This window comes from Leguminivora glycinivorella, chromosome Z (genome assembly GCF_023078275.1).
Source record: "Leguminivora glycinivorella isolate SPB_JAAS2020 chromosome Z, LegGlyc_1.1, whole genome shotgun sequence".
Classification (NCBI taxonomy): domain Eukaryota; kingdom Metazoa; phylum Arthropoda; class Insecta; order Lepidoptera; family Tortricidae; genus Leguminivora; species Leguminivora glycinivorella.
The window spans coordinates 37435405-37455961 of record NC_062998.1 but is presented as its reverse complement, the minus strand read 5'-3'; positions in this window follow the sequence as shown (position 1 = coordinate 37455961).

The window sequence follows — 20557 nt, the reverse complement described above, 5'->3', positions numbered from 1 at the left end:
TGACACTTGTTGAAGTAGTCGTCATTAATATTACTATCAACATTAATTTCAGCGATCTGTACTTCTTTTGTCAAGATTTTTGTATAGATAAGTGTCTACAAATTTGTAATGTTAAAGAGACATAAAATAAAACGTAGTAGAGTAAATAATGTGTTTTTTTTGTAACCCAAACAAAATACTTATAGATACGAGTGCGGAAAAGAGGAAAATCGATACGAGTAGCGATAAATTAATACGTTCGTGTATTAATTTATCGCTACTCGTGGGGAGTGTTTTAAATCGACACGAGTTGTGAATGTCCTTTTCGCACGTGTATCGTACGACGATTTTCAGTACCTAAATCTAAGTTAAGAGTTTCGACCAGACAAGAAATGAATCATTGCTTGATTTGCTCGCACTACTGCGTTAAAAAAAGCAGCATCTGTACTGAAAAAAACTATCATTGCGCAACAGAAATTCTATTAATATCACAGTAAATACTCTATTTCATTTGATTCCTACTTTTATTGAAATGAAATGAAATGAAATCAATAAGAATTAAAAATTATATATTTAATACATTAAGTAACTATAAAGTGCTTATCTATTTGTATTATCATTCTGCACTTTTCTTAACTTTCCCACATTTCTATAAAACGTCGAAGAGTGCTTAAACGGTCGTCGTCGTTTATTTTTATTTAATTCGCTCATATTTAAATGATTCAAAGCAACCAGTCCACAACTTCACAAGACAGTTTGAGAAACCTTCGTATTTCAGATTGTCATTTGCGGATACAGTGGTTTAGGAGCAGTTCGGTAATCAGACCTACACATGTGTATACAAATTCTGTCAATGTCACTGTCAGAAACCGTTCTGACAGTGACAATGACAGCCACAAATTCGTCCACATGTTGTTACCGTTATGTGTGCAAACGTCGACTAATAAAGTGTCGTTAAAAGTCATTCTGACAGTGACATTGACAGCCACAAATTCGTACACATTTTGTTACCGTAACGAGTGCACACGACGACTACATTTTGTTATTGTATCAATACGGTCGCATTGTTTGCACGACGTTACCACGCGGTATGTCACATTTGACAGTTAGTTACTGATTTGAAGATTTTGCGACTGAAATGGTTGTATGGGTCGCTATTGTACAAATGACATGTTTGATATTTTTTCCTAGTTTATGTGTTTCTTTTTTGTAGGTTAAATTAGGTACCATGTTTTTTAACACAGTTGCTCAAAAATTGCCACACAAACACATAGTGTTTATTTTACTTGTCTTTGCATCTACTGATTTCGGTAAACCCTATCAGATACGTAATTTAATTTTCGATAATCAAGGGTTACCTATATGCAAAAACTGCAAAGTATCAACGGCTAGTACCTACCTAAAGTTTAGGTCTGGCAAAGGGATAATGGCGCTGGGGTTCTAAAATGCACAGTCAGGCTTTCACACTTTAGTTTAATGTGATGTGACTCGGCTAAAATACACTTTTTGATTTGTTTATAAATGCAAACTAGTATGAGAGAGTGTTTGAGGCTTATGAAGTTCAGTATATGGACTTGTGGTAAAAAAAAGTAGTGACATAGTGGTTAAATATTAATACTTAAGAACTATATATAGTACACTAGCTTTTTCCCGCCGCTTCGCTCGCGTTAGAAAGAGACAAAAAGTAGCCTGTCCCATCTGTACATCCCTTCAACTATCTCCACTTAAAAAATCACGTCAATTCGTCGCTTCGTTTTGCCGTGAAAGACGGACAAACAAACAGACACACACACTTTCCCATTTATAATATTAGTATGGATTACGATACAAATGCAGAAAAGAGGAATGTCGACCCGAATGCCAATGAAACACGACCAAAGGGAGTGTTTTAAATCGACACGAATAACAAATCCCCTCTTCCCACGTATATCGTACAACGTTTTACAGAATATGGCCCTCTGAAATTCATCTAAGGCAACTGTATAAAACGCTTACCTAGGTGATTACTCAATTTCCCGAGAGATGTCACTTTTGCTATTTACAACTAGCTAACGGTATGTTATCGTACTTTATATATAAGAGTTTTTAGTTATTTCTGTATCGTTGTGAGAGAAGACAAGAAGACCTGTGTGGTATTCAGTGCAGCCAATTGAACGTACTTCTGTTTATTATTAAACTGGGCGTTTGATTTAAGGCTTTTCCCTTTCGAGACCAGAGTTAAACAGCAACCTTTAATTACCTACTCTCAACAGATCTAAATATTTAAAAATGTTGTTTTAACAACTAACAACATTTTCTAATACTAAAACATTTTAACACGGACGGACGTGTGCGGCGAAGGCTGGTCTAACCTGATAAAGAGAAGACATCCGTCATCCTGCCGCAGCGTGACGCCAGTCTCGCCAGAGGTAACCCACAGCTTTACGTGTCATGACGATTGAAAAGTTTTTGCCTTACGACTTGCACCAATACAATTGTTTTCTTTGGCATTTATCAGAATTGTATTACTAATGCATTTTTGCTACTTACACCGTATTTTTACTCTGATAATTCGAAGAGTAAGTATCTACACTGAGAGAAAATACAACCAGTTTTCATGTTAGTTCAACAAGTTTTTTGGTTAAAATAGCGCCTACGTGCTCTTTGGTTCTAACAACAAGCTGCTTGTCATTTGAATCGGCAATATATTTGAATCAACAAGTCGATTTTATAAAAACAACCTGACACATATTGTTTTAAACATACGTTTGGCTGATTCAAACGGATAAACCGCAACAAGTCGAACTTGTTAAATTCACAATGCAAATTTCTCTCAGTGTATAGTTTGTAGGGCATTTGACGACCGGTCTGGCCTAGTCAATGTTGACCCTGCCTGCTCTAAGCCGCGGTCCTGGGTTCAAATCCCGGTAAAGGCTAGACCCCGAACCACGGGTTTCCATGGCCAATCGCCTCCCGCGCGATACTTCGTATCTTAGTGGTTAGCCTATGAAGAATTAGCAGCAGCAGTCAGCTGGCACTTTGTAGGTGGGTTGAGGAATGGCAGTCACCGAAACGCGTATAAAAAAATGTAATATTAGTCATCGCCACCCGCATCATATTTTGTCATGTGATAGTTTTAAAGTTATCACGGAAAAAAATCGTCAGCCAGTTGTGTCACGGTGGATAAACCGTCAGCTGGATACATGAACACGTAAAAATAAACTCCTTACCTTACAATGTGAGTAACATCAAAATAAATAAACTTTGCGTGTACCTATTAACATTTCAATTAGGCGTTTCATTATCTCAGGACAGGAGGAAGATTTTTAAGTCGCTTATATTTTACATGTTCATGCAACTAGCTGACGGTTTTACCACCACTATAATATGTACCTACAACCGGCAGAAGATTGTCTTCTAAAAACTATAATCTAACAAAGTACGAATTTTAAACTTTTTTGTGGCCGTCATTCCTGAACCCATCGACGAAATGGCAGCTGACTTAAATAAATATAAAATATAAATAAATATTATAGGACATTCTTACACAGATTGACTGAGGCCCACGGTAAGCTCAAGAAGGCTTGTGTTGTGGGTACTCAGCAACGATATATATAATATATAAATACTTATATAAAACTATAGAAAACATCCATGACTCAGGAACAAATATCTGTGCTCATCACACAAATAAATGCCCTTACCGGGATTCGAACCCGGGACCGCGGCGCAGAAGGCAGGGTCACTACCGACTGCGCCAGACCGGTCGTCAATTCACGAAGGTTCAATTATTCATGACCGTTAACCATTCCACAAAGTATCGCACGAGATGTGGTGGTAACCCGTAATTTCGCCTGGCCTACAGCTTATGTCTACATACATGGCCTGTTTATACACATTTATAAAGAATGGTGTTCAAACATTTGCTGCTAAACGCGAGTCAACCGAAGTTCAGAATGACGCAAGTACCTATCATTGTTTTCAATTGTTTGGTTAAATATATTGCCCGTATTACAACAACGCATGTAGCATATTTTTTTTAATGAAATATATGTGATTTACTGGTGAAACCCGATGAATCGGGATTATTTTTCGTTGAAATAAGAAATTTGTGTAAATTGCACATTGTTCGAATTTCAAAATCCAGTTTGCTCAACTTATCGGGTTACACCAGTAAACCCTCGAACTAGTAATTAAGTTAAAAATAGACTGGTATTTAACTGATATTTAAATTTCGTCTAAGTAACTAACAAATTAAGGCCACACCGAAGAGCTAGGCGCCGAATGGGCGGGGGCATCGAAGTGGCAAATAAATAAAAATAAAGTTTTTAAAAGTACGTGTAGTGAATATCGGAGCAGGGATGATTCCAGTTCTCGTATATACTTGTAGTATTTATAACATGTCACATACAAATTCATGAATAGAAAATTTGTTATAACTTCCTAAGTTTACTAACCTCCCCGACAAAAGCTCAAAGTAATATTATCCTTCGTAAACGAATGCAATTACGGAAAAACCCTAAACCAGGACAGTGTCCGCGGAACGAACTTATTGATCAGTTTGAACTCTTTCGTTTATGACTTATTGTAAATTGTTTGATCATTTGTTAAATTGTGAGGTGAATGTTCGTTTTTGAGTTCTAGAGTATGACAGTCGACTGTAAACGTCCGATATGCGTGCCTGTAACTTTGAAAAGGTATAGAATTATAACCCACTGTACCAAATATTGTATCAATAACTTAGATATACCGTAATACCTACATTGTATTATATTTATACTCGTTTTACAATTTGTTGCAAAATGTAAAGGACAGATATTATTTAAGCTATATTAATCATATTTTAGTCTACGTATAGTTTGACTGAAGCCGTTAACCCGTATGATGACGGGTTAATAATTTCACCACCCCCTTAAATCCCATGGGTGTCTTAGAAGTGTACCGTGGGATATGAGTTATGTGACATAACTTATGTCTTATGTGGGATGTGGGGTATGTGGGATTTGAATGCGAAACTGAAACATTACTATTTCGCTTTCTTTGCATAAGCAATGAAATTTGAGAAGTTTCGTGTGCTCTTTCCGTTTGGAAATACATGCGCGAATTTATGTACTTATTGTGTGTTATCATAACATTAAGTTTTAGAGCAAAATAATTCATTTCAAAAAATGTTATGAAGGGTAAAGCAGTAATTATTTTTCAATTTTAATACTCAGGGAGGAAAACGGGAACTACGCGTTTGTTGCTAGCCTTTTGTTCGGAAGGCTCAATCAGTATACTTTAATAATTATACAGTTGTGTGCGTGCTGTTATTAATAAAGCCAAGGGTTTCCTTTATGTTTCCCCCTTAAAACAGCAGATTCGCTGCAGCCATCAATCATCCGCAGTAATGTTTCACGACCGACAAAAGAAATCACCTTATCGTATTCCTTCTTACCACAAAAGCCAGAGAAAGTATAAAGCCACAAGTAGGTACTTACCTATAACTATTGTGTGATGAGTCCGAAACCCCGCAAGAACTGTAATAGGTATTATTTTAATTATATCCGTTTTATTCTTCACAGAGCCGGACCTAGTGAGGAGGAGAATGCCGGGGCGACAAATTCGTCAGTGATTAGTTTTTGCACGTACAGCCTATTTTTAAACTGGCCGTTAAAATCTATGCAAAGCTCCTTAACCTAACTCAAGTCTCCTATGTGGTTCCATTTAGAATGTTTCGTGTGCTTAGGTATCAATATTTGCACAAGAGGTTAAACACAAGAACGTTGCCCCTTATGAAACAACTATCAAAAGTCCCTTCTCATATAAGCATTTCGAATACCTAGGTTGTTATAAACAAACAAATAAATGCAAAGTGTCAAACTCGTGCATTTGTTAGACCTATTTCAATTTATAACATACTGTGTACATGGTATTCTAAACTTAGAATGTCCTATGTGATGACAATTACGAGCTATCATGCAGCTACATTTTCAGAATGACTTATGCAGAACTGCGAGTTGAACTATTCACGGGGTCAGCGGCGGGGGTCAGTGATCGACAAATGTGACCAAAGTTTACAGTGGCGGTGCCGTATGTATGTCTACATACCTACATGAGGTCATATGATTCATAATAATGTTTTAAAAATTTTGCGTATTTTTTTAAATTTTAAACTCTCGTATGCTATAATTCCATCTCTACGGAAATAGATATCACCACGTATTTTTTACATTTAATCTAATGCTGCCCTACGACACAACTATAATAAGTACATTACGCAATTAAGACGATACGGTAGGGGTCAATTCTCCATACAAACGCTCTCGACTATTTCCTCCCTGGTTTTTGAAGATAGAGCAATGATTTTTTCAACACAGATTGTTATTATTTTTATCTGTGTCGGACCGTTTTGATTTTTTTGATATTCTGCTTTTTAAAGTCTCTAGAGCCAATCAAAATTTTCCAAAAACGGCCTTTTTCATTGTGGCGCAAAAAAAGGTGTGATACTCAAGATTGGTAACAATTAACCAAAAAAGCTAAACGGTCCGACATAGATTATTTCACTGTTATTCAGGTTCTCAAATTTCGTTCCGATTGATTAAGATTTGAAGGAGGAAAGAGTCGAGAGCGGAATCTCGATTTTAAAGATTTTTTTGAAATATCTTTTGACTGAATTGTTCTTAATGGACAATTTTTTTTCGATAAATCTAGTAATAACACTTGTATATTTAACTAAAATTCCCAAGTTGAAAGGTGGGCTCCTTTCCATTGTAGCCTTTACGTACGCCAGTACGCTCGTAGTCTAAAACGTTTTAAGACATAGGTGGAACTCGCCTTTTGAGGAAAAATATAAAAAAATACTGCCACTCCTTTCGAATTTCGTTCTGTTTTGACATTTAAGTTATTGCCTGTTCATAAACTCTCTGCTCTACTCTTTATTTGAATACTAGCTTTTACCCGCGGCTTCGCCCGCGTAATAAAAGTATTCATTAAGATTTTCATTTGGATCAGTAGGGACCGTAGGTTTCTCTGTAGGTATATTTATCTGCGATTATTTCGATTGCACATAATGTACTTTTGCTTGCAATGATTGTAGAAATATTACACATCGACCACAGCGTAGGTAATTCTATATACGCTGGGGAAACCTTTATAAACATCCCACATAGCCCGTATTTAGACACTATGATCGGTGGGTAAAAAGTACTTTTTTCTATTATCCCTTACAATTTTTTACATTTTGCTTATACTTATCGCAAACGTAATCTTCAAGCAAGCAAATAACGATCGTCTTAGAGCACATTGATTGTAAGAGACCGCCGACCGATTATCCGTATCCCTCTAACGATACCCATATTATCCGTATCCGTATCGCTATCGCTATCGCTATCGCTATCGCTATCGCTACCCCTATCGCTATCGCTATCCCTATCGCTATCCCTATCGCTATCCCTATCGCTATCCCTATCGCTATCCCTATCGCTATCCCTATCCCTATCCCTTATCAAGATGTTTAATGATATAACACTTTAAGTTCTCGCGCTTTGTACACATATTTAAAGTCACATACATGGTGAACGCGATTAATTAACATTATTTTTACCTTTTTCCCCAACGTTTCGGCCAGGTTGCACTGGCCGTGGTCGCGGAATCCTGACGTCCCAGCAAAATGTCACCGGAGATGTAAACAACACAAAACTACCCGATATTAATTTATATAAATGTTCGGGGTAGACAAATAAATATAATCTACCCGCTTTTAGTTAATGTTTATTTCCCACCATGTTTATTTTAAAGGTAAAAATAATGTTAATTAATCGCGTTCGACCTGTATGTGACTTTAAATATATGTTTAATGATTTCTTATCAAGTGCTAAAATATAAAGTTTCGTGGTTTTATCATTTAAAATTAAGAAATCCCATACAAACTTTCAACCTCTTTTTCAACCCCTTCATCCCTTTTTTTCGAAATAAAAAGTAGCCTATGTTCTGTCTCAGGGTCTAAAGATTGTCTGTTCCAAATTTCATCAAAATCGGTTGCGTGGTTTAAGCGGGAAAGCGTAACAGACAGACAGACAGACAGACAGACAGACAGACAGACAGACAGACAGACAGACAGAGTTACTTTCGCATTTATAATATTAAGTATGGATTATTTATTAGGCACTTGAAGCAGACAGAAATAAAATAATTACTTTCACAACACTTGTGGTTGGGATATTCAATAACCTGGATTGCTTTTCAAAAGTGGTAGGCGTCATCATGTGTGACTTGTGTGAGTATTATCATGATAACGCCAAGTTTGTTTAAGGAAAATGCTTAGGAAATGGTTAATCACCAATGGCTATGTTAAGACGCTACAGGAGCGAAAATGCTAAAATGGAAAGGAGCCCCCCCTTTTTTGTAGTTTACCTAAATAATAATGAATTTTATATGAATGCTGGGATAAATTACATGATGTTCAAGAAACATTTACAGTCTTCCAAGTATTTAGGAAGCATCTTCAGTCAATCCTAAAATTAGAATCCCTAGGTAGGTCGTATAAGAACGTAAGCCTTAAGTCGTAAATGAATACAAAGAGCTATTTGGCACATTAGTTTCTAATGTGACGGGAAACTCTATTCCTCACTTTAGCTGTGCCGGCCGGCTAAGTAAGAACGATACGCTCGGTAATAGCCAGTTACCCCCAATCACCGGCAACCCCTCTTTTAATGTCTCGTTAATGACAGGGAAGGGTTTCAAATGCCGAGCATTTGAATTTTAACACTAAAATTGTCCTTATAGATGGTGATTTTATGTTTGAGATTATAAATAATTTTATTAAGTTTATGATTCAGTATTTTTCCTATTATCTAGAGGTATTGGAATTAATATCCTATATGAGGCACAATTAGAGCACAAAGAAAGCCTAATCGGTCGATAGCTGAGTGGACTTTTCGAGACTTTGGATCTGAGGGAGCGAGAAAACTGTGACACGAATAGAATAAAAGCTCTTATGTAATCCTGGATTCATTTAGATGCGAGACGTCAGGAAGAAAGTCTGTGGTATAACTTGCTGTTTGAAAAAAAGGAGTTTGTAATAACTAGGTATTACCTAGGTACCTACAGGTTAGTCTGGGTACAGAGTACATTTTATTTACTTACATTCTGAAGGACACGGCCGGTCCGTATAGTTGTTAATAATAAGCACCTAAGCTGCTGTGACAAGTGGTAAATTTCATAGGAACTTTCAGATCAAAAGTCACAAGATCTATAAAGTATAAATAATTGACGTAGCTACGAGTAGCAAGCAACCAATGCTCTCAACAGAACTAGTGCTATTCATACTGTTATACTGGCACTTGGGTTTTGTTTGTTTAGGGTTCCGTACCAAAAAGGTACATACAACAGGAACCCTTATGGTCCGACTCTGTCCGTCTGTCACATTCCTAAATATCTCGAGAACTACTAATGCTATCAACTTGAAATTTGGAATAGTTGTGAATATTGTAAACCTCTACAAATAGAAAGTATAATTTTTTTAAATATATTAATTTTAATTGTAGAAAATGGCCAAAATGAAAGGGGGGCAAACTGTAAATTTCAAGTTACTAGGTCAAGTGGGGTATCGTTGGAAAGAGCTCAAATTGAACGTAAATAAGCTATTTTTTATAATTTTTTTGTTGTGGAAAAAAAATGAATTTTGAAGGAAAATGTAAAAAAAATACCGTCCCCCCCCCTTATCTCCGAAGTTTACCAACGAAAAATTATGAAAATTTTAGTAAACATTGGTTTTATGCTAAATATTACAGGAAAAATATAATCGTGTTTGTATTTTGAATACTTTTTTTTTATTCACAAAAAACTTTTCAGATTTTTACTTTCAATTTACCCACCCTTGCGGATGCATATCGTACTTCAAATTAATACGAGATGTTACGTAAACCATCTTCTGTCCAATAAAGTAAAAACTGTTAATAAATCGGATAACATTATAAAGAATTATCCCTGAAAAACCAGGTCGCGCAAATTAGTTAGCAAATTGACCGGGAGATGGCGCTATACACAATAATACTCTTTAGTGCCTGTACTTTTGTCTTCTAGTCAAGTCATTAGAGTTATATGAGATTATTTTACTAGGTAGTTTGAAAGAAAGTTTGTACGGAACCCTCGGTGGGCGAGTCCGACTCGCACTTGGCCGGTTTTTTTTAATTAACTTGAAGAGGTGCAAGCGGGGATCATTCTCGCGCGAGGACGCTGGAGGCTAGACTCAGGTTATTAATCATACAGGTATAAAGTGATCTGCATATTGACTAAGACTGGCAAATTAAAAAGCTATACATATATTTATAACTTTTTATCGTTTTGTGTTCAAACCACACAAAACCTCAAAACTATCAAGCTGTTTTATATCACGTACCTATACCTACGTACGTGATAAGTCATGTATCTTAAGTCAACAGAGGAAATATAGTACTTACATGACGTTATACGTTTATGACGTTTTTCAGTACAATAGCCCTCAGAAGTTTCGACCTGACAAGAAATTAACCACTTCGCGCATTAGTGCGGGCAAACTGCATGTTTTTTCCCCTCAGGAAACACGTGTTTTGTCCTTTAATACCAGCGGGTAAAAACGTATTTTATCCACTAGTGGATAAAGTAATTTGACCTTGAATATAGTCGAATTTTATGCTTTAAAATTGATAAAAGTGGATGAATTTAGCGATGAAGATGATTTACCACCTGTGGAACTACTGGAAGCAGTGATAAACGCGTTTTTTTGCGTTGGAATTTCTTCGCTATAGTGAGGGGAAAAGTTTTGTGTTACACACGGGTGCAAATATATTTTACTTCTCGCGTGTTGAAAAACTCGCTTAGTTCAGGATTCTAATCTCGCTTTTCACTTGCTCCTTTTTTAAATTCCATAATCGGCGTTAAAATACAACTGGGGGCAACCCCTTGTACAAATAACCATTTTCAAAAGTCATAGAATCAATTGCCAAGAGTCACTTTTCGGTAAACAGACAAAACTGGTTTACCAGATAATTTTTAATGATTCACCGAATTTAATAATGAGCTATCAAAACATTACATACATGCAAATGTGTTGAAATAGAGTGATTGACCAAATTAATATCGACAATATGCCATAGATATCATAAAAAGATAGCTACCGTGGAATACAAGACATATTCCATATATTTTTGGATAAATGGGTTTGAATATTTAAATGTCTAAATAAATGTGAATATTTAATCTGTTCTTTTGGTAGAAAATACCTACTAAAGTTTATGTAACTTTCAAGCACTAAATACAATATAAAATAGTTATTTGTTATACAAGGGGGCAAAGTTGTATTTTAACGCCGAGTGTGGAATTGAAAAACGAGCAAGTGAAAGGATTCTATAGTTGAACCACGAGCGAAGCGAGTGGTTCGAGAATAGAATCCTGAATTTGCGAGTTTTTTAACACACGAGAAGTAAAATACATTTGCACCCGAGTGTAACACAAAACTTTTCCCCTCACTATAGCGAGGAAACTACAACGCAAAAAATGCGTTTATCACTGCTTCCAGTAGTTCCACAGGTGGTAAATCATCTTTATTACTAGATTCACCTACTTTTATCAATTTTAAAGCAGTTAATTTGTCTTTATTCAAGGTCAAATTACTTTACCCACTAGTGGATAAAATGCGTTTTTACCCGCTGGTATTAAAGGACAAAACACGTGTTTCCGAGCTAGTGAGGGGAAAAAATAATTATGTAGCGCATTGTTATTGATTTGGATTCTTGAAAATTATCGGTATCTGTATGTATTACTACAAGTTATAGGTATATTTTAATTAATAGTGTATTATAAAGTTATCGATAACTGATTCATCGATGTTCCATTTTGTCAAACATTCGTTTCTGCCACAAAAACTTGTATGTCTGCAAATTAGTATAGTTTGATATAAAATAAAATCATTGATCGCCGAGGTCGTGCATAGATAATACGAGTAAAACGGTACGTATGTGATCGGCGGGGGCGAGCGTATTGATGGCGCTTAAATTATAAATGCATTGGGTTTATCCCACAGACCTATTACGGTGCAGTTGGATCGATTTACAATAACAATCTTGCGGACTATTGAAAGTAGGTACTCATACGTCAGGCAAAGGACTACTTTAAAGTTTACATTTCTTATAAACCCATGGTTTTGTGTTTTGAAAAATGATTAGTTATTTCTGGCGTGATAGTTGTTTATTTCTAATTATCAGTCATATAATATACATATTATGTAGGACGAGAGAGGATAAAACATAATTAATTTGACTAATATAGGTCGGGTAATTATTTATGAATGAACAATAGTTATTTGTTTTACAAGGGGGCAAAGTTGTTGTTTAACCGCATGTGCCAAAATTGATACCCGAGCAAGCGAAAGATTCCAATATTGGACCGCGAGCATGGCGAGTGATTCAAGAAGTGGAATCTTGAGCATTGCGAGGGTTTCAAGGCACGAAGGTTAAACAAACTTTGCCACCGAGTGAAACAAAAATTTTCACCACACCAATGACATCAACACGAACTGAATACCTATAAAACATCAAACTAAATCAAATTCAACAATTTATCCAATAATTATGATTCAAAGTCATCATTTATAGGTAAATTCTACCAGTCAACTTAAAAGACATCCAGGTAAAATTTGTATGAAATTACTTTGCACTCTTGTGGATAAAATGCAATTTTGCTATCTGTTTTCGAATAGCAAAGTAAGCCTTTAACAGTTGGTGTGGTGAAAAGAGAATTATCGTGTCCCCTAGCGTGTTGATAAAATTCATCACCTCATTGCGTGACCAAGTATACTTATCTCAAGACTTAGAAGAGAATTAAGGTCCGCATAAGGTACATTTTAAGAGGGCTTTCGTGTTAAAAATAGTAAAATCGCAACCGAGCGCTCGATCATACCGTGTGTGGTATCAAATTAAAGGGCTTTGCGAGTAGTTTATAAATATATATCACATTATAGGACTTTTTCTACTTGGTCTAACAAAATATGAGAAAATGTCCAAAAGTGGTAATAATTGTACCGGTGAAGGCTCGTTTTCAAAAAATTGGCAAAAATCAATAATAGCAATTTATAATCACTAAGGCATAACAGCAATTTAAGTAAACGTTGCAGATTAATTTAGTATAAAACTTACTTCGATGTGATGTAGATTTTCAAAGAAATTGTCACTTAATTTTAGGTAATTTCTGAAAAAATTGAATTCGCCTTAGGCTAGTTTACTCTTTTTCAAAAACTTAAAATAAAAATCTAGTCTGAAATGATTGTGGTACAGGATATACGAATTATAAATTTACCCGTTTTAATATTCAAAATTGTCCAAATTTTACAAATAAGATCGACTGATTCAGCTCTATACGTGCGTTTTTCTAAACGTGCATTAGAGAAAAATTCATAATTAATTTAGTGAGTTAGTTTTCAAAAATCCAGTCTTATAAAAATCAAGATAATAAGATGCTCTAACTGGAACTTGAATTAAATAAATCTATTGGATAACGGAAAGTGTAGTATTTCACCGACTAAAACTATCAATTTTACATTCTTTTGACGTTTTTTTTGAAAGCAGCCTTAAGGACATTCGTAGTTGGTAAGTATACTCATTGACTGAGAACTAAACGTTCTAACTATAGTAACAAAAAATATAAGTGGTATTTCAAGTTTTTTTATTTTTAAAATATACATCTCAAAAACTCGTAGTTATTGTACCTATAAGATAAACTGCGGCGTTTCTACTTGGAATGATTGGTTGTTCTCCATGCTGGTAAAGTTATTAGGTAAGTAAAACCGTTTGCCGAGACCGTGAAAACTTGAGTAAATGAATGACAGCAAACTATTAAGTAAATACAAGTAATTGCAAGGTTCCAGCGCCGGGAAACCCCGCCGCCCGCCGCGCCGCGTCGCGTCGCTGTCGCTGCATCAGCTTGTTACGGCCCAGCCACGACATTGGTCTAAGCGCGACAGCGGTGAGCGGCGGCCATACATTGGAGCGAGACACAGCGATGGGACTTTTCATTCGCACGTATGGCTGCCGCTCACCGCTGTCGCGCTTAGACCAATGTCGTGGCTGGGCCGTTATTGTTATCGCGCTACATCAGCTACCTACATGCTTATTACTGCACTGCCACCCAAAGGTTGCTGAACGCTATAATCTTATACTTTTAAACGAGCAATTCTTGTATATTTATTTATTTATTTATTTATTTATTTATATATATATTTATTTACACTGACGATCTCGGAAACCGCTCTAACGATTTCGCAGAAATTTGTTATGTGGGGGTTTTTGGGGTGAAAAATCGGTCTAACTTATCCTTAGGTCTCGGAAAACGCGAATTTTCGAGTTTTCATGCGTTTTTCTTCGCGCGCCATCTCGTGTGCAGTAGTTGTACTGTTAAGACAGAATTCTTTCGGTCGATGTAAGTACTATTTATTGCAAACACTAGATGGCGACACAGGTCAAGGCTAAAACGAATAGAAAAATACAGTATTTGAGTTTTTGTGGCGAAATGCGCGCCATCTCGTGTGGAGTAGTTGTGTTGTTAAGGCTGAGAATTCTTTCGCTCGATGTAGGTACTATTCATTTTTGAACTAGATGGCGACACATGTCAAGGATACACAACAGAACCGAGCGAAGCTCGGTTGCCCAGATATTATGTATTTAAACTTTACTTATACCTTTTAGATTGGACGGAAGTACATATAAACACATGGGATATTGTTTACCAAATGGCTCCAACGAAGTTTGTTTATGGTACGGAACCCACGACCCTTTTTAGGGTTCCGTAGTCAACTAGGAACCCTTATAGTTTCGCCATGTCTGTCTGTCCGTCCGTCCGCGGATAATCTCAGTAACCGTAAGCACTAGAAAGCTGAAATTTGGTACCAATATGTATATCAATCACGCCAATAAAGTGCAAAAATAAAAAATGGAAAAAAATGTTTTTTTGGGTACCCCCCCTACATGTAAAGTGGGGGCTGATATTTTTTTTCATTCCAACCCCGACGTGTGATATATTGTTGGATAGGTATTTAAAAATGAAGATCGTTTTTTGATAATATTAATAGTTTCGGAAATAATCGCTTCTAAAGGAAAAAAAAGTGCGCCCCCCCCCTCTAACTTTTGAACCCTATGTTCAAAAAATATGAAAAAAATCACAATAGTAGAACTTTATAAAAACTTTGCAGAAAAATTGTTTTGAATTTGATAGGTTCAGTAGTTTTTGAGAAAAATACGAAAAACTACGGAACCCTACACTGAGCGTGACCCGACACGCTCTTGGCCGGTTTTTTATAGCTTATATTTTGTCCCACTGCTGGGCAAAGGCCTCCCCTGTTTCCCGCCACTCGTCACAAAATGAGCCCAGGTCTTTCCGCCATCTCATTTTTTGGCCTACCTCGGCCGCGGGTAATTGGTGGTGCCCATTCGGTCGCTATTTTGGCCCATCTGTCTGGATGCATCCGACAGATGTGTCCTATGCCCAATCCCACTTGAGCTTGACTGCCTTTACGCCCACATCTGCGATATCTGTTTTGGAGCGCAACTCCGTGTTCCTCATCCGATCGATTCTGCGGACTCCGAGTATGCTGCGCATCAATTGCTCACAGGCAAATCTGGAGTTCGGACTTTGGGCTTCGGTTTAAAGGCGTCATCCATATATTACGTCACAGTGTAAGGGGGAGGGGGGTCATACTAAATGTGACAAGCCCTGTTAAAGGGATACAAAAAAGCGTGACATAGGGGGGGGGAGGGGTCCAAAAACCTGAAATTTGGTGTGACGTAATATGTGGATGATCCCAAAGAAGTTTATTTTCTCATAAGAATATTTACAATTCACTTACATGAGAAATTAACACTAACTTAACTATGTTGAGCGTATGTATGCGTATTATAATTTGATTACAAAAGAAGTGCTTAACCTAAATAATTATAACTTATTTTTTTATATAATGTAGGTACAATAATAATTTACCAGTTTCTAAACTAATAGTATACAAAAAGAGTTGGTATGTGTTCGTAGGGTAAACATAAAATTAGTAGGTAGACAAACAAAATAAAGATCAGAAAATATAACTGCACAAAAAAATGTGTGTTTACGACTTTACGCTTACACTAAACCCAAGCGATAGATAACGCGCGGTGAACACAGATTAAGGTTGGATAGATGTGGCTTAAAGCGAGTTGCGTGTCTCAGAGCGTGCTTGATCAGTCACGTAATGTTTAAGTAATTTTTTAAAAAGTACCATTGATTTTGCATCTTTTATGCTTAAGGGTAGCTTGTTATACAAATTTGCACCTTCATAGAGGACAGTTTTTTTTCCGTAATTAGTACGGGGCGGTCGGAGTACCAAGTTATTGCAGTTTCTTAATTTAATTTTTTGTATATCTTGTTTCTTTTTAAATGATGTTTGAATATGAAGTTTATTTTGTATTATTTGACGTATTAGTACACAGGTATTGTATTTATAACTTTGACTTATATTCATTATTTTTGTCTTTTTGTATAATGTTATAGAGGGTGTAAGGTAATCGAGATTAAACAGGACCTTTATTAGCTTATTTTGTGCGCGTTGGATAGCGTTCAAGTGTATGGCAGCGGCAGAGCCCCATATTTCAATGAGGTAGTCTAAATGTGGTTTTACAAATGTGTTGTAAATGGTATAACGAACTCGCATCGGGAGACAACGGGTTATACCTCGCAATGCGCCTGTGAGGGAATTTATTTTAGTTTTAATTTTGCTAATATGCGGTTGCCATGTTAGTTGTTTGTCTAATATAAGACCGAGGTACTTTTCTTGTTCTACTCTATTGATAGGCTGATTATTTATTTTTAAGGAATCTACAAAATGAAGTTTTTTATTTTTTTGTGCGAAAATGATGTAATTCGTTTTCGTAACATTTATAGTTAAAAGGTTGCTATGGAACCATTTGTTTAGTATATTTAAGTCTGTTTGAGCTTCACAAATAAGATCCTGGATTGAATTACCGAAATAGAAGAGGCTGGTATCGTCAGCATATAGTGTTGGGTCACCTTTTAGTCCGATCTCGTGTATGTTATTTATGTAAACCAAAAAAAGTAACGGGCCGAGTATCGAGCCTTGTGGAACCCCGTATGTGACAGGGAGAGACTTACTTTCCTGGTTCCCTAGTTTAACTATTTGTTTTCTATTGGAAAGATAAGACTGGAACATTTTAAACGCAGCACCAGTGACCCTGATACATTTTAGTTTGTTCAAAAGTATTTCGTGGCTAACAGTATCAAAGGCCTTTTTTAAATCAATGAACACTCCTAGGACTACTTTTTTACTATCTATGGCTACTTTGATTTTAGTAACTAGGTCTACAGTTGCAGTAAGTGTGTTCGAGTATTGCCTAAACCCATATTGTTTATTGTAAAGGAAATTCATTGATTGCAAATGTGTTTCAAAGCGATTTTTTATTAGTTTTTCCAGTAATTTTGATAGAACCGGAAGCACTGAAATGGGGCGATAATTGGAAGGGTCTGACTTTTTACCGTTTTTATATATGGGAGTGATTTTTGCAAGCTTGAGGCTATCAGGAAAATATCCGTCTCTTAAACATTTGTTAAAACAATCAGTTAGTTCTTGCACTATTGCTTTGTTGATACATTTTAGCGATTTTGTGGTCATCCCATCCAAACCTGAACTAGTATTAGCACTTAGATTATTGATTATTTTAGTTATTTCTTCGATTGTACAGGGAGAGAACTCTGAAAGAACATTCGTAGCTATTACGGTTCGTGATGGGGAGCAGTGATACGGTTGTTTATTGCATATCTTACTTGCTAGTATAGTCCCAATATTTGAAAAATACTCGTTGAAACTGTCGCATATGTCCCTGAGGTTCGTCACGCTGCCGGCTTCGGTTTCTAGCGATTTAGGAACGTGTTCTTCTTTATGTTTATTTTTCGACAGTGAGTTTATTAGAGTCCACATTTTGGCTGGATTCTTCCTGCAGGCATCAAAAGATTTATGGTAATAGGAGCTTTTTCGTCTTTGGATGATCCTAGTAACTTCATTCCTTAGTTTAATGAATTCCTCTTTCTTTTCTTTTATATCTGGATTGTTTTTGTGTTCTTTCCAAAGTTTGTTTCGCTGTTTAATTTTATCCAGTATGTCCTTGCTTATCCAGTCATTTCGCGGAGGATTAAGTATTTTAGTTTTATTTACCTTACTGCTGTTTATACAAGTTAATATTCGATCTTCTAACAAGGAGTATTCATGGTCTAAATTGGTATGTGCATTATCATTTATTGTTTTATACAGATGATTATAGGCTTCTGTTAATGACCAAGTTTGGGCGCCGTAGGTTAGCATAGGCAGGATGCACATGTCGACCAGTTTGCGTTTTAGTGCAGCTATTGGAAGGTTGCCCTTCATTAACGCCATCATAGACCACAAGCTCTTCCAGGCATTTTTGATGCGTTGATCAATTTCCTTGGATTGCCTGTCATAGAAGAATGCTATCTGACGTATGTATAGGTGTATTGGTCGACATACTGTAAATAAAAAAAAAAGCCAAAGCGAAAGTGTTGTCAATGCGGGCTCCAGGCTCCCATGAGCCGTGGCAAATGCCGGGATAACGCAAGGAGGATGATGATGATGACTGTGTCCCATCTACCGTGCCCTATGTTTCGCGGGTTCACTATTGTCTTGCAGAAACTTTTTTCGCATATATTTGATTTTCATAATAGTTCTTCACAGAAGTCACGTTTGGCAGAAATAGGTACTTTACGCAGAATATGCTTTGGCATAACTCATTTCGCAGATTTTTATAACACCGAATCGTACGTTGGCATACTGTTGATGAGCATAATAGTCTTCTTAGTCGAATAGTACTTTCGCAGATAATATTTAGCATAATATTTAGGCGGCATAAATTTGCAATTTGCTTTTTGATAGCGAGTCAGATGTGTTGGGGGTGCAAGATAACTAACACTCCTCCTCGCTTGGCTCGTTGTCATACCTAACGGGGGCTCTGAGAAAGTAATTCCTTTTCAATAGCGTCTTGTATTAGTAAGCTATACGATTATTATGGTACATAAAATTATGCTAAACCAAAGTCGACCAAAGTAATGTTCTGTGAAACAATATTCTACCCAATGTGTCGTAGGCGTAGTAGTAATAATGCCAACTAAGTTTTCTACAAAATCACCATACGACCGAATGTTTTTCTGCGAAACATGTTATGCGATGTGTGTTTCTAGCCAAAATTATTCTGCCAGATGAGGGTAACTCGTTTCGCGACATTGGTCATTAACTGGGTTTTTGTCCTGTTCATTTCGAATCTGACTTCAAGATTTGCTGTGCTAAGGTCTTGTAGCATTGTCTCTAGATGGGGTGCAGGGGATACCCCCATTTGCCAGAATTTCATTTGCCATAATTTTATTTGCCACCATATTCAATAATCATAATATTGTTTCTCATAACATCTTATGCCATAATCATTGTTTACTATATTAATCAAGTGCCAGAAACTTTGTTTCCCATAAAGTCAGTTTCCATAATGTCATTTGTCAGAATCATCGAAATCAGTAATTACCACATTCCATACCATCATTTGTCATCCAAATTAGCGACCAGAAAAGTCAATTTCCATAATGTGATTTGGCAGAATCATCAATATGAATCATAAATTCGTAATTATCACAGAGACGACACTACTAGAAGCACTAGAGAATGAAACTGCTATCAGAAAGTAGGTTAAGTTAGGTTAGAACTGTGACCCCCTGGAAAATAAAACTGCTATCAGAAAGTAGGTTAGGTTAGGTTAGAACTGTGACCCCCTGGAAAATGAAACTGCTTGAAAAGTAGGTTAGGTTAGGTTAGAACTGTGACCCCCTGGAAAATGAAACTGCTATCAGAAAGTAGGTTAGGTTAGGTTAGAACTGTGACCCACGGACCTGCTCGGTTGTCCGAGTGGGCGGGGAGGTGAACCCCGACGTGGCGCGTCCCCAGGTGGTGGATAGGGGAATGCCCCGTCGCGCTTTCGAGACGGGGTAGGACGCAGTCCCGCGAACCAAACACCGGGGGGGATTGGGGGGGCTTTCTGCCCGAGAATGGCCCTCCACGCGTCCCTCTGAATAGCAGATGGCGCAGTGGAAGAGCAGGGGATGGAGTTCTGTGAGATGACAGTCGGGGAACTGTTTTGCGCGCGGGCGGCCGGGGACCCTCCCCCCACAGGCGCTGGAGGGGCCCACCCCCGGACGCGTCATGGATGTGTGTGGTTTCTGGATTTGAGGCCCCTCTGTTCTCTGACATAGCCTAGTCGTCTTGAAGGATTGTGCATTGGGCTTCTGTGAAACCCAATTGCAAATCCATTTTTCTGGGCGGGTCGGCGGTGTTAGCGGATTGGGAGGCTCACGCAACGGGTGTCGCACGTATCTGTCGGTGTCTTAATATTAAGATTAATGTAGCACTTGATGCTTTTGATACATGGTTTAATGTGAACAACTTAAAGCTTAATATGGAGAAAACGCACCTCATGCTCTTCAAAACGAACTCGAAGTCAAGTGATATTCTCCATATAAGAATGAATGGTAGTGAAATTCATCAAGTAAATGG